Source organism: Strix uralensis, chromosome Z, assembly GCF_047716275.1.
Source record: "Strix uralensis isolate ZFMK-TIS-50842 chromosome Z, bStrUra1, whole genome shotgun sequence".
Lineage (NCBI taxonomy): Eukaryota > Metazoa > Chordata > Aves > Strigiformes > Strigidae > Strix > Strix uralensis.
In genome coordinates this window covers 54822700-54835889 of record NC_134012.1, presented here as the reverse complement: position 1 = coordinate 54835889, position 13190 = coordinate 54822700, and the positions used below count along the sequence as shown (strand labels likewise).

At 46.2% G+C, this 13190-nt stretch overlaps 1 pseudogene; it reads right to left on the bottom strand.

The window, feature by feature from the left end:
- Positions 1 to 13190, bottom strand: part of LOC141938270 (hydrocephalus-inducing protein homolog) — a 90107-nt pseudogene that overhangs the window by 63504 nt on the left and 13413 nt on the right.

Here is a 13190-nt window from a genome sequence, read left to right as displayed (position 1 = left end):
GCACATTACTGGAGAAGGAGCCTGCCACCTTATCAAAGCTGGAGTAGAAGAAGCTGCAGTGAATATCGTAACAGTTATGCTCCCTGCAGCTATGTTAAGTGCTGCTACTCAGTGCAGTCCCAGGTAACGAGTGCTGACACTTTCCTCAGCCTCACGGACCCTCCATAGCCAGGGGCCTCTGGACCTCAGTGGTTTGGTGCTCCCACAAAGCAAATTTGCTCTCTGAGGAAATCCAGTCATTGCAATCAGCCTTTCCTCCCCAAAACACCATCCTCAGCTGGAGTATGGATGGAGCTGGAATGGGAGGCACTGAGCTCCATTACCCTAAAGCCCAGGGACACGTAACCTGATGCCGTAGATGGTTTACTTGTCCTAAACCATTCAATGCACCAACAGCCCTTGAGGCCATACATTAGTTTTACCCTTGGGCAGTGTATCTTACTGAAATGAATCTTTCAAACAAACCTCAGCTTCTGATAATCTTCCTCTTCCTGAGTAACAAAAGCCTTCCACTGGAAGTGGACTATGATTTCACTCCGATTGTGGATGACCACAGATCTGTGGTTTGACAGTGTGAAGTAAGTCTTCTCAACTGTCAAGGAGCTCCTGGCCAGCCCGATGTTGACATCTACAGCTGCTCCATAAAGGCTTGTGTGAATATCTTCACCCGGAAAAAAGCATAGGGGAATCTTTGCTCATCTCACTTGCTGGTCGAAGTACGAGGAACAAAGCAAGCCACCAGTAACAGAAGAAATTGTTACAGCTTTTACCTATATTAGCAGTTCCACAGATCAGCACATTTATCACATCCTGACAGATGCCCGTCTACAGAATGAGGATGTCCTGGGCATCACCGTCAGCACCTTATTTCTGGGTGTGTTTGTAGAGATTTATCCCCAAGGTCACAGTATTTACAGTGAGATTTTTCAGATGTGCTCAGGAGGCCTTTGGGTTGCCATCCCACTCAAGTCACAGGGAATTCTGCATCCAAGTCATTCGGGTGACTCTGAGGAGTCCCACCTCAGTCAGGGCTTGCCCAGTGTTGTGTCTCTCCTGATCCCTTGTTGCTGACAAGCAAAGATGCCTGGGGGCACGCGGGCAGGAAATGGAGGTTCGGAGGAACAACTGACAGCCCAAGGCAGGATGGGACACAGAAGAGAGCTTCACTGTGTTGCAGAAGCAGTGCCCTCACTTGCTGTGGGTTTTGAAGACATGTCAAAACGAGACTGGTGGGGCACGGCCCACCCCAACCTGCCCATTACAGTCCTGCAAGCCCATTTCCTCAGCTGGGACCCTGTTGCTTATGCCTGAGTCTGCAAGTCTACGCTGCGTCTTCCCAAGCCATTCAATGACCAGAGCGAGGGCATCTTTGCTTTCCACCTCAGACCCAGCTGAAGAGGAGAGTGTCCCGGGCTGTGCACATCAACTGACTAACGACTGGAGCCTTGCTGGAGTACCTGCCAGCACATCACCCTCCCGAACAGACTCCCACCAAAGGCTCCCTCATTTCCAGAGCTTTCAAACCTTCCTTCTTCCCAGCCAAGTAACTCCTGGGAGTCAAATGAGCTCAAACTTCAGTACCAAGCCCACTCTTCCTCTTGCAGGCAAGTGTTCCCCAGGTGAGATGCAAACAGCAAACATCAGACATGCTCTCTAGAAACGGCATTTCGGTGGAGTGGTGCTTAAAGCCTCAGAGCCAGCCCCAATGGACAAGTGCAGCAACCCGGCCATAGCCTGGAGAGCACCCCTCTGCAAAGGCAGAGCCTCCTCCTCACTGCACAGGTCACAGCAAGGCAACCAGAGAACGGACCTGCCTTTAAACGGCTACCGTGCAACAACATAGGGAGAGAGCTAGATGTGCGCTGGGTGGACTCCTGAAATCCTAAGCCAGACACAACACGGCAGAATCACATTGATTCCAGGGAAAAAAAAAAAAAAAAAGGAGCCCCCTCTTTTGGGGGGGCACTGGGGAATGAAGCAAGACTCACCCTTAAAACAGTAGATCTCTAGAGTCATTCACTCATCTCCACACACAGAGAATTCAGTCTTCATGCCTGTATAGCCTCAATTTCTCTGCTCTTAAGGGAGTCTGGAGTGGTAGGGATTTGTGGCCAGAGATGAGCTACGTTGCGAGGACAGCAGCAATGTTTACAATGACTGGGCAATCTGCTTTCTATAATGGACAACTTGGCATACAAAAATAACTGATGTTCAGAAGGGTTACAGAGGTGGGTATGCTTTATAAGCATTGCCTCTCCCTCCACTGAATCCTTGGCATATATTGGCAAACAAAGGAGCCAGGAGCCAAGAAATGGGAGACATGCACAGTGCTTCGAGCTCAGGTTTATGGAAACACGAGCCAGCACTCTACAACGATCAAGATGACAAACTACTGCAAAATAAACACCACGAAAACTATCATCGTCTCACTGTCTAAACCCATGGCCACATGCGTCTTGAAATACTGGGTATAGTTCTGATCTCAAAAAACAAGCTGAATCATTTGAAGCTAAATAGAGAAGGGCAGAAGGAACAATTAAAAGTATGAAGAAGCTTTTATAAGAAGATTGAATAGGACTCCTCATCCTAGAAATCATATGGGAGATAGATGGGAGAGACTTGTAAAAGCATGAATGGCCTGGGAAACATGAATAAGGAAAAACTGGTCACTATTTGTCATAAAACAGGAACCTGAGGGCCTGAAATAATGTTATTAGTCAGAAATTACACAAAAGTGGTAGCACTTTTCCAGAGAGTATTCCTTCCTTTGGAACACACTGCCACAGGAGGCTGTAGAGGCTAACAGCTGTAAATCCAGAGAGCAACTGGACAAATTCTTTGAAGATAAAGCCATCAGAAGCTATTAAGCAGTGATGAGAATAAAGCCTCCAGCACAGAAAAATGCTAACTCTAGAGCCCACGAGGGAGAAAGCATATGCACTGCCTGTTTCTACACAATTTGCTAAACATCCCCTATTGCTGCTCTCCCGGGGAGGAGCTGGGGACTCAGCCACCCTTGCGGTCCTGGCTGCAGGCACCGAGGACTCTTCTGAAGGCTGGACGGTTTGCTGGAGCACCTTCTACCACAGAGAGCATTCGGCATCGTTCTGAATACATAAACCCACAAATCTCTGGGTCCAGGAGAGCGTGCACAGCTGCCAGCGAGTCAGGAGGAGCCACGGATCTGTCTGCCAGGCCAATGAGCTGACACAGAGAGCGGACCTGCCAGGGTCGGCTACGGGCGGCTGCAGGCTTCATGTCTTGGGTCTCAAATTAGATGTGACATTTCATTTAAGACTCTTGGCTCTTTAATATATAAGTTTTTTAAAAAAACCCTCTGTACTGTAACAGCGACATAGCACTAGGTATTTCACTTGACAGGGTAATGTCCATGGCGTGTGGTTTGGGATGCTTGGCTGCCATGAAAGCGCATTTACTGAATCTAGATGTATCTGCCCTATCGTTATTTACACAACATGATCTTATTACAGGCTGTCAACTCTCTCATTCTTACATGCTTTTGATACACTTCCTACAGGTGGCAGGACACAGCTTTTTCTCTGCAACCTGAACAAAGCAATGCCTGAACTTGAAATTAAAAGCTAGACTTTTTATAGAGCAGTAGAGCAGATGCTTTGGGTTGTGCACTCCTGAGCGATGCTCTTTGACACAGCAGAAACACCACTGTGTTTTATCCCAGCATCCCTCTGCGTGACTACGGACACAGGTATCTGAGCACACCATGATAACTTTTCACTATCTTGAAGTGAGAAATATAGCATTGGGTCATCCTCTGTGGGGCTCCTGTTGTGCAGGGAAACAGACAAAGAGAGAATTTACAGAACAGCTAAAACATCTTTCTGAATTCTTCTAATACTGCATGATCATCCTGGTGCAAGGGGGAATAATTTTCAGATCAGTACAAACTGTTCTTAAACAGAAAGACAGATTTTGTTTAGCCTGAAAGTATAGATCAATGAATGGATGAGCAAACCCTTGAACAAGATTTCAAATTTCAGGTTTTATGAAGAACGCTTTCCTAGTATTCAACAGCTGGTACTTTCCTTCATTGATTACTGCTCTAAACATTAGGAAGCTGGTAGCCAGATTGATTAGACTGAACAGAAACAAAACAGCACCCTGATGCATTTTGTCTTCACCAAGACATATTCTTCCTCTATCCCTGTGTCTCCCTCTTTGCTGAATTTGGATTTTAAATCTTTTTAGGAGTGAATGACAGTCAAATTTGGAATATTTAGGTAGCATGGAAAGCAAGTGTAATTTCGTTTGCCCAGTTTGTCAGAAGACAGTGCCTTGCTCTCATCTCTTCTATGAATGCAGCTGGAGAGAGACAGGTCCTGCTGCTTTTTCACTGAAAATACAAGCAAGCAATGAAAGCAGAGCTCTTCACTCAAAAGGATGTTACTGTACCCCCATATCGACCTATGATAAGTAATTCTTTTGCTCCTGCTACTATCATACCCAGCTGCCTCCACTGCCGGCATATCCTTGTTTTTCAAACAGCATGCAGAGGTCTCTGTTACCACTTCACCGCCGAAGAAGCGAGTCACTTCACCAGGCTAAGCAACCTCTGGAAAGCTGGAGAAGTCACCTACAGCCTGATCCAGCCCCCCCACTATGTGGTTTTTGCTGCGTCTCCCACAGAGCTACCACTAGATCAGAGTCAGGAGCACTGCTCTGAGTTGTTTCGCCGTTGGGAAGCTAATGGCTTCACCTACAAGATGCGCTGAGTCTCCGCCGGCCTGAGAAAGGCCGTCTGTCCGTCCCCACGCTTGTATTTCCAGCCCTAGAGCAAAATGCAGAGCAGCGACAGTCATTTGTAAGTGCTTCTCCGAGGTGGTGTTCAGGACCTGCCTTCAGACATCATTAAACCATCACGTTATTTACTCCAGACCTCATTTATAAACCTCACTACTAAATAACTGCTGCTGCTAACACAGGTGTTTCTAAAGAACCATTCCCAGGCTACAACAAAGCTCAGAGCATCCTCGTCATTACTGTGGCCACAGTTATTACTGTAACAGTCAGAGTCCCCAGTGTGGCCCCGGCCTCGGCAAAACACCCACTGAGCCCACGCAGCACAGTGCAAGAAGAGGGTCTCTACCCCAGAGGCCCTGCAAGGAGCCGTAAGACAACAGATGGGGATGAAAAGGGAGGCAGAAAGCAGTGACCAGCCAGCAGTGCTCCACAGAACAGGCTGCAGGCTCTTCAGACAGCTCTCCTCACGTTATCTCCTCTGCAGTCAGGCTCTCGCTGTGCCTCCTTCTGTGACCGAGCACCCACAGCATTCCCTATCACCCCCTCTGCACTGTGCTTAGGAAGAACTGTTTGCCTCCTTCCAGGATGAAATACTCTGGCACAGGAATATCTGGGAGCCAGCACGGAGGCTTCGTCCTGCCCAGCATGAAGGAGCTTCGCAGAATGTATTGAAAAGGACGATGAAACCGTCGGATGATGAAAGACCACTGCCGCATACCCAGGATGCCACGGGCTATTTTTAACCATTATTGCTACTACAGTAACGATACGCTGGGGTACCTGACTGGCTGAAACATTGCTTTTGGCCATGGGGAAAAGAGTGCAGGAACTTTCATTCTGATTGCCTGGCAAAGACATGCCCAATAGACCACGTAATAAATCAGTCACCCTTCAAGCTGCTCTTCTGCTTCTCAGCAGATGCTGATCGATCCACAAGGAAAGGAGGCTAATGAATGGTCAGTTCTGCCCTGAAACACATCCACCGGTAATGACACTTCAGAACATGTCAGTGATTTCCACTGATGATAGAGTAGACAAGCTGCGGTCAAGGATGACCTGCAAAGAGATGAAAACCACATTCTTCCAGAAATCTTTCATGTGCTAAAAATGGGGTATGCAGCGTCACACAGAAGTCTGTTTCTGTGCATGCCTGAGGATGAACAAAACAGCCAGAAGGAGATTTTTAACTTCCAAGTGACCCTCCTAGTACATATATCCCAGTCTGTGCTCACACAGTCAACTCCATGGGTTGCTGGAGCAGGCTTTTTGTTCGGAGAGGTGTTATGGAGTTGTGGAGCTACAAAGCTGTGCAAAGAAACCTCAAGCAAATGAAGCATAAATTTAATTCCCCTTCATCTACCCTCAAAGTGACAGATCATCTCTCTTGAAATACAAGGCCCTGGAGAGGGGCCATACTCTGCAAGGAGCAGAACGACCTTATCAAAAACAGTATAAGAAAAATTCATTATTACAAGCAGTTCTAGAAGAGGGGAACAAAGACAGGAAACAGTTGTTACCTATTAGCTGTTTTGACAGAAACGAACACTTTGGAGACCAACTAGACTCACCCATCAATCTAAGTGATTTGAACTATAAAAGCATATAACCAATCAGTTGTATAAAGTATTAGTTACCAATCCTCGGTCTGTTGCAGTGCTGCTACTATTAAGATGCAAAGAAAACATACAATTGCACAAACTCCTATTTGCACTTCTTTTGCCTACAATATACGACTTCCTCCACTCACTTTGAAGCAGATGTACAAGAACATACAAGTTTGACAGAAACCATCCACACTGCTGGGAATTCTCACAAGCGAAGGAAAAAAAGCACAACGTGCACTCACCACCTATGACAGGCAGAAAGAAAAATCCCTTTGCAAAGGTTTTAAATGCCTGATAGACCAAGGAAAATCTAGAGAAACCTCTTGTACAGCATTCTGGCTTACACTTTAGGATAACACGGGAAACAGGATCTTCTTTAAAAACTGTAATAATGTAAGAATACTGTAAGTTTCTAACCATCTGCCAGCACTAAACACAAATAAACAAGAATTACATCGGTTAGTGCACTACAGTGAAGCTTTGGATTCAAAAGGGGCTGCTGCTTAGGAAGTGGAAGATTTCCCCACCTCTTAGCACTTGTAAGCAGCTACTATAAATCTGCCTGGTGTGGAAGGAATGGAGAAGTGCATGAAGATGAACAACTGCAGGCTGGAGTGGCAGTGGCACACAGCGGTGGCCGCCAGAAGCTCACGGTCTGTTGCCATGAATTTAGCTCAACAGTAACTTAACGCTGCTCACGGCAACGTCAGAGTCCCTGTAAACACTGGCACAAGACTAAGATTAAAACCAGAAAATGGTTTCGGTATTCCCACCCTGGTATCCTGCACAATACAGGGACGACTCAAGTATGCAACGAGGTAGGGAGTTTGCTCAGACAAGTACTGAGCCTCCTCCATTCTGGCTGAAGTCAGTGCAAATTGAGAACACTCAGCAACTTGTTTGAGTGATCTCAGGAATGGAAAATGCAGCACAACAAGGGCTAAACCTCAGTTAAACCCTGCTGCCTGTCCACATGCCTCAGTGGATTTACAAAGGAGAAAAAAGAGAAAGGAAAAGGCTTGATCTAGAGACTACATCAATAGGATTTTCATTTCATTTTCAAACAAGTTCCTGGAAGCCACTGATTGCAATGCCAGCCTTGCAAGACAGATGACAAGACCCTTGGTTGAAAGGGGGTTCTTAAAGGAAAGAGAACAGAGCTCTGCAAAGGTGGTTGTTTTCTCCAAAGCCTACACAAAACCACAGATGACTATCACAGCAAGGCAGTGCTTTTCTCGGATGCTTTATCCTTGTGGGTAGCTGAGATGTTCAGACGTGCTGGCACGTCCATGCTACAGTTACTTATTCAACCTCAAACAGCAGTAAACAACCAGGGCTGGGATTTCATGAGTTTCCTGCATGTGTACAGTGACCACTAACACACCGCCAAGCCCTTGCATGGGTGGCCTCATTTACCAAAGTAAGCCGGTTCAGCCAAACCCAGCACCAATTTTACCCGAAGAGAGGGATTCAGCATCCCGACACGTTTACATTCCCAGCTGGAGTATGAGCTGGGATTTTTTCACACCAGACCCATGTACATGGGGGAAATGGAGGAGTTTGGACATATAAAGCAGTGAAGGTCAAATTTTCATTGTAAATCATTATGCTCTTAGCAGCAAAGACATTTTCTTCACACTCACCTGTAAAGTTTGTAGCAACACAACTACCACCACATAGACAGTCTATCTAGGGGACAACACCTGTACTCCTAACCAGGACAGTCTAAAGGACACACAATTCTAATCAACCAAATAGCAGGCAAAGGCAAGAGCTCCATGTTTGCTTAAGCAATGCTAGGGACAGATTTGACTCAAGTTCAGCAAAAACTAAACCCACGTACCATGCACCTGATCCTGCGTCAGTCACACTAACAACAGTGTGATTCACTGAGAACTACTGCCACTTGTGAGCAAGTCAATACAGACACACAGTAAAGCAAGGAAAATGCCTCCCAACACCCTACACTGATATTTTGCTCTTAGTGCCTCTGTTTCCTAAGAAACAGTCTGTTGGTGGCTCTGAAAGAGCAACCCAGCTGCTTTTGTATGTGAGTCACAGGGAGTCTGACTTAGCACAGGACAAATCAGCCAGGGCTCGCCCCGCCAGGTTGGGTAACATTGTCTGCTGCTCTGCACTACACCTGCAACAAGCAGCTTTTAAGACTGATTAAATGTTTCGGTTTCACTTCAGCAATTAATCTCAGCAGCCTTTTACTTATTTGTATGCTTCAAAGCTTGAGAGATAATCCCTTAATTATTCCTTGCTCTCCTTCTCAGTCTGTGGTTTATTGAAAAATAACTGCAGTGCTGTACTGACAGGCAGGAATGAATCCTGGCTTCATCTCCCAGGTGGCTGCACCATGTTCCGGGGAGGTTGCCTATCCCAGAGCCAGCAGATAGTTTGGTCCCTGTGGCCTATCCATGAAAATCACTTTTTCAAAGATTAACCATGGAGGAATCAGGTGTTTCAGTAAGAACAAGACTCAGGTTTTCAAAGCAAGCTGTGAAGATCCTGGCCCTGGATTCTTCACTTGGACCTTTCATTTCACATGGTATAAACCCCACAGCCCTAACCTCTAGGGTAGTTAGCCCTGATCTAACTCAGAAGAAGATCTATCCCTCTGAAGTTTATCCTATAGGTTCCCTATATGCATACAAATGAGGCACCTTTTGTCCTTCTCTATCTGAAATTTCAGTAGTTCTGTCAAGACAGTGTTACCCAAACCAATGAGCTTCTCTGAGTGAGCATAAACCATTCTCTGTGAATGTGTCATTGACTGAAAAATATTAAACAAAGCTGTGATAACTCAGAAGCCTACAAAGAGCATTTGGAAGATACAGGAGCATTTCTAGAACTTCTACAAACTCAAGACAATAAAATGCTCGTTGCTGGGCTAAAGCATCACAGCAGCACCTAGGTGAGGACATCACACTTCCCAGGACCAAAGTTCAGGAATAGGGACAAAACAAACCTCTCTTTCAGGCAAGAGAAAAGGCACACCAAATGCATTCAGGCAACTGAGGAAGTGTCTCGACCGGCATCACAAGATACCTCTGCTGAACCAAGGCAGACAGAGGCATTTTAACATCACACCTTTTCTTGAGTTTTTCCCGCTTACTCTTAAAGTGACTTACAAAGCTGACAGCATTTCTGTGGCCTGAGCTTGGCTTCTCGTACCCTAGTATAAATTTTATACCTATCTTGGGAGGCAGTGAGCACTCCCTGCCAAACCCCAAGAGCCCTCAAGTCCTGGCTGCTTCAGTCCTGATGCTGTGAAGTGTGGGATGTAGGTGAGTAGAGGGCAACATAAAAAAAGGGTCTGTGGCAAGACAACGGAGAAGCAGTACAGGGGACAGAGGTGTGTAAGAGACGGGGGCATTTAGAGAGAGTCCGACAGAGACATGCATTCCCCACGTTACACTTCAAACAGAGCATTGTCTAGGAATAAAACTTCACACCTGCATGTGCGCACTGCAGTGGAGAATCAAGGTTCCTCCTTACTCCACTCAGCAACTCCCAGCAAAACAGCCTGCCAAAAATCTCATTCCTGCTTGAGGGGATCCACTTTAACAACCCCCTAAACACCAACTATTTGTCACTTTTTCCCTGAGGTAAAGGACAGGGGAGGCACACCTGGAGAGGGAATTAAGGTGGCTGCAGCAATGGGAAATGATGGTAGATGACTGTCACGGGGGCGTGCTGGGTGGAGAACACCATGCTGACACCAGGGATGGACCAGCACACAGCCACACAGGACACACAGAACAGACTCAGCCTTTGTCCCTTATCTGCTCCCTTCTAAGCACTGAAACGTGCAGAGGTTTTGAAAGAAAAGCTTTCAGAAGTAGTTTGCAAAGCAAGTTTAACATTATTCTGCTTAGAAAGGGCTCTGTTCTGAAGGATGCAGAGAGCGTGCACCACGCAGTGCCCAGCACTTACCTGTGTCATAGTGAACTACCAGGGAACTGGAATGATCCCCAGTCTTCAGCGGGTGAAACTCCACTGTTACTTGCATGGCATCGCCAATCCCAAGAGTTCCAATGGACGGCTTGACAGAGAAGGGGCTGCAACGCAGAGAAAGAGACACATCAGGGCTACTGTGGGCGATTCGGGGACTACACTCCTTTTGCAGTCTACTCCACTTCAGCTCACTTGTGCAAGCAAAAAGCAAACAAGCCACAGTCAGTAAAAAAACCCAGAACATAGAGGATCAGAAATGGCTCTACTGACTCTCACTTCTGAAGAGATCCAGCTCTCCGAACATCCTGTGGTGTCAAACGACCTCATCTCCCCCATACTCTGCATCCCCTTCTCTGCAGGGAGGCTCAGGAGTCCGACCACTAGTAATACAGACAGAGGATGGGTTTTGAGGAGCACAGAGATGGTGAGAGCTATCTGCCTGCACAACTTGACACTGACTTCCTCAGGAATCTGTCTTTTTCTGCCACCTATAAACTCCACCTCAAGAGATGCAAATGTCAGGGCATTACTTGTCCCAGTGAGACTGCAGCCTAGGAATCAGACAGGGAGAATAAGTGTCCTTCTGGAAGACCAGAGAATAATTATGGTTTAATTTGCAGAATTCACTTTTTTACCTTGAAAACATCCTAGTTTAGCCTAAGAAAGGGCATGTTTTATCGGCATTACAACGAAAGCTGCTCTAAGAAAAGGAACAATCAGAAAAAGCTGAATAAGTGCAAACGCAGATTAGAGCAATACAATGACATGGAAACAAGACACGGAAGGGGGATCCCATTTACATCCTGAACCATTAAACCCCTGGCTACATGAAGTGCCATTACCAGGAGCACATCAAGGCGAGTTTAACAGGAGGTTTTCTGTGTATTCACAAGCACTGCAATCTGGGACTCTGGGTTGTAATCCAAGCTCAATAACTGTTTGCTTGGCCCACCAGGCAAATTCTGTGCAATGCATTGAAAATAATTATGAAAATGTGTTGGGGTACTTTGAATTTAATATGAGCAATTGTTATTTGTCACCAGGTAAATGGCTCTTGGCTGACAGACACAAAACTCAGTGCTTTAATGCAAAGGGACAAGTCAGATGAAACATGCTTCTGCAGCTGGGGTTCATGGCTCTTCTACAGCCCCACTTAGAAAACAAAAGTTATTTGGTTTAGTGCTTTGCTGGTGGTCAATTTGTCACCTTAAAAACATGTTCTGGAGAGTTTTACCATGATTAGAGAATGCAACACACACAAAAATATTGAGAACAACTGGAGCCATGCGCAAGCTGAACTTCGCTCATGTAAGTAGTGACAGCTGATGAAATTGCTGGAGTTTCTGCTCATTAAGGAGATATCGCTGCAATTAGGGGCCTGACCTGTTCCCATTACAACCAGCGAGAACATTGCCACCGAAGCACGGGGCCTGCAATGTTTGTGTGCTGGACCTGAGACTCTGGAGAGAGAGGAGGAAAGACAAGGCACCACCAGCCTCAGAACTAGGCTGTTCTACACGGTCCTGAATCCGCACTGATGGTTATGGCAGGACTGCTGCAGGTCTCTGCCACGGCTTGGGTGGGACCATTGCCTGGTGTGGGAAAGGCAGAGATTTTGTTTGTTTCCTTTTTTTTTTTTTTTTTTTTTCCAGAAATGTTGCCAGAACAGAAAAGCTGCTAGTTAAGGGGGATCCCGGGCAACACTTCAGCACTACCTCCCATCCCATCACCTTCCTACTCCTTCCCCATGGCTACATACTCCTGCCCTCAGATGGATGGGATAGGATGGGAATAACACTCCTGAAGATATCTTCATCTTTTCAAATTGTCAGAAGAAGAGGATCCAACCAAGTTCAGGACTCAGTTCTCAGGACTGAGAAACGGAGCACAAATCAGACACTGCATGTCCTACATCCCACCCCATGCTGTACTCACAAGACAACTCTCTTACTGCTGTAGCAGGAGCTCATTATTCCTCACATGGACCTGGTTCTCCAAGACCCAAGGATGAAAGCTCCATGGTTAAATTTAACTCCCCTGAATTTCAGTCACCGTCACTAAGCTGTTGCCTGTAGCCTACAGATAAGAAGAGATGCCAAGGAGACACCCCTGACACATTGTCATAGCCAAATGAAAACCACTGCTGAGAGATGACGCTAGTGATTTAGACGTTGGCTTTTTATCCATTAAGTGTGACCTGTTCTTTAGGATAATTGTCATCCTGTTAGATCTACCCTTCTAATGAATCACTACTGCTCCTGAAAGACACAAAAGATAAGGTTCGGAGGTTTTTTAATAGCTCATTTTCTTCTGACATGCTTTTTAACTATGTCCGTTTGTAGGTTTGCTTTGTTGTACGACATCTAAACTTTCACAAGTCCAGATCTCCCAATGGCACCTTGCAGTCCCCAGCTTGTATAAACTTATCTAGCCACACCAATTTAGGAGAGACCTGCACATCAGCACTTGCCGAGATCTTGCCTGTTATTGCCCTTCAGAAAGAAAGCAACACTAGATTTGTAAGCAATTTCATAATGATATATTTTGGCATTTACATCTTGCTTACTTTCACCATCTTGACAGCTGGGCATCCCATGATGATACCAAAGGCCAAATGCTCCTGACAGAATTGAGAAACACAACTGACAAGTGAACAAAGCTGGCAGTTCTGTGGCCCAGGCCCTCAAACCACCATGCCGCCTGTTCTCCTGCAACCACACCTTTGGCACATGCAGTGTGCAAGGAGGCTGCAATACACTTCAAGTGCCGTGGCATCTTTATCTTCTGCAGCCAACCTTTCTTTGGTCTATTGGTGCACTATAAAATCATTTGAGTTTGGGACAA